Raw genomic sequence first — 2,685 nt, 5'->3', positions numbered from 1 at the left:
GCTCCTCTCACCCCCGGCCTCGAGCGTCGCCGGCCCGCCCCGCGCTCCTGAGGCCGGAGCCTCCCACCCCCACAGACTCTAGGCTGCCTCTCCCCCCCGCTCCCTGCCCGGTACCCCTGCGGTGCCCCCTCCCAAACACTCTTACTCATTCCTAAGACTAAGACACATCGTGTGGGCTTATTTTCCATCGCTAGCTCCCCTGTCGGTGGCCTCCTTCCCTCCCTCCCCCAACAGGCCTTAGATTTCCCATTCTTGGCTCTCACTCCTCAGGAGGCCTGCCCGAAAACAGCACCACCAGAGAGAGGATGGGGTGGATTCTTAACAGCACTAAAAGCAAGGTAGTAGGGCACGGGGCCTGGGAGCAGTGATCTCTCCACTTTCGATAGGCCAGGGACCCCCAGCTGTGGCTTTACCCAGCCCCCTCCCCCATGTCCCCTCTCCACACTGAGGCATGGGTACCTGCCTAGGCCACAGGAAACTGCCCCTGCTCCCTACAGGGCACTTCTGAACACAGCTTGGAGCCAGGCCAGAGAGCCCCCCACTAAGTCCTTTGGAGGAGTGTATCTTCCCCTCCAGAGACTGGGAAGTACAGAAAGACTTCTGTAACAGGAACATAAGATGAAGAGAGAGCCTAGGGAGAGATGCTTCCCTGGTGTTGCCACTAGCTTGCTGTGTGAGCTTGAACAAGTTGTTTCCCTTCTCTGAGCCTCAGTACCCTTGTCTGCAAATCCAGAGGGCTGTCCAATCTATGATCTGAAGTGGAGAGACAGAAGAAGGCTGGGGTGGACGGTGAGCTGCAGATAGGGAAATGAATCTGGTATGTTCCTGCCTCTGCATCTCTGAAGCCAATGTTCCACCTCCCAGGGGTGAACATCCCAGGAGCACGGGGTGGGTCAGAGAAGGTCAGATTCTTTTGTTAGCATCCGATGAACACTGGACACTCTGCTTCCTGAGCCAAGTACAGACAGGGACTCCAGGTTCATGGTACTATTGAGGCTGTCATTCCAGCCAAAGGGACATTCTCTGCAGGGGAAGGTAAGCGGTGGCCGACCAGCAGACCCCTGGATGAGGAGGAGCACTCAAAAGTTCCTCAGGAGCTCATCCTCCTGGAAGGCACCAGGGGAGCCATGCCTCACTGGGGTCCCTCACCTAAACTCATTCTCTGGGATGATGATTCTACCTGATCTGTGTTCCCAGTTGCAAAGTTCTCTCATGGTTCCTCTGGTGTGGTTCCCATGTGCAGTCTCACGTCTGACCTGGTCCCTTCTTGTCACTTTAGGTCATTTCCCCCAAAAGTCCAGGAAATGGGAAAGAAAAACGACTTTGTTTATTTACTCTCTGTTGTCTTTTGGACACTGATTCCTGGAGCAGCTTATCGGGTACAAGGGGGCTGGGAAGAGGCTCTGGCATCTGTTTGAGACTCAGATGAGGGGAGGTAGCTCCTGACTTAGGCAAAACACTCATCTTCCAGCTGTCAGGTCTGAAGAAGTATGGGAGAAGGTGTTTCTTGTTTTTACCAGAACTCTAGTGCTGAAACCCCAGGGAGGGAGGATGGAAGGGTATTAACTTCTTGACTTTTCAGGGGAAACTCACCCAGGGGAACTGTGGGCAAATGCTTATGTATAGGGAGGCAGAGTTCATGGGCTATGGAAATCAAATTCTCCTGGGGTTCAAGTCTGCGTCTTCCCCCCATTCCCAAGTGGTGTGCCCTTGGGCACCTTGCTTAACCTCCCTGAACCTGAGTCACTGCCCCTGCTCAGTCAACAAATATTTACTGAGCATCAATCTAGGAACCAGAAGTGTCCCAGCTGGCATGGTACCCATGGCTGTGTCTGCGAATATGGGATGAGACCACCCACCTTGTGGGGGTAGTTGGGGTGGTTAATCCAGGTAAGCTGTAAGTGCCTAGCTGTGGAACTGACTAAAAATAGATGAACTGAAGGGAGGATCCTTTGAACACAGGATTTGAGCCCAGCCTGGGCAGCATAGCAAGACCCCCATCTCCCCTCCCATCCCCGCAAAATAGATGAATAAACTGGGCATGGTGGCTCGTGACTGTAATCCCAGCACTTTGGAAGGCAGACGCGAGAGGATTGCCTGAGCTGAGACCAGCCTGGGCACTTGGCAAGACCTCATCTCTACAATAAATTAAAAAATTAGCTGGGCGTGGTGGCACGCATCTGTGGTTCCAGCTGCTTGGAAGGCTGAAGTAGGATCACCTTGGCCCAGTTTGTCGAGGCTGCAGTGGCTGTGAGCGTGCTACTGCACTCCAGCCTGGGTGACAGTGAAACTACAACTCAAAAAAAAAAAAAAAAATAGGCCATTCTCAGTGGCTCAGCCTGTAACCCCAGCACTTTGGGAGGCTAAAACAAATAGATTTCTTGAGCCCGCAGGTTCGAGACCAGCGTGGACAACTTGGCGAGACCTCATCTCTACAATAAATAACAAAATTAGGCCAGGCTCAGTGGCTCAGCCTGTAATCCTAGCACTTTGGGAGGTCGAGGCGAGAGGATTGCCTGAGCCTGCAGGTCCAAGACCCATTCCAAATCAGGCTTGGTGGCTCAGTCTGTAATCCCAGTGCTTTGGGAGGCTGAGGTGAGTGGATTGTCTGAGCCCGCAGGTTCGAGACCGACCTGGACAACTTGGTGAGACCTCATCTCTGCAATAAATCAAAAATTAACCGGG

This window comes from Carlito syrichta, unplaced genomic scaffold (assembly GCF_000164805.1).
Source record: "Carlito syrichta isolate Samal-C Ts95f unplaced genomic scaffold, Tarsius_syrichta-2.0.1 Scaffold313381, whole genome shotgun sequence".
Lineage (NCBI taxonomy): Eukaryota > Metazoa > Chordata > Mammalia > Primates > Tarsiidae > Carlito > Carlito syrichta.
Note: the sequence above shows the minus strand (reverse complement) of the source record.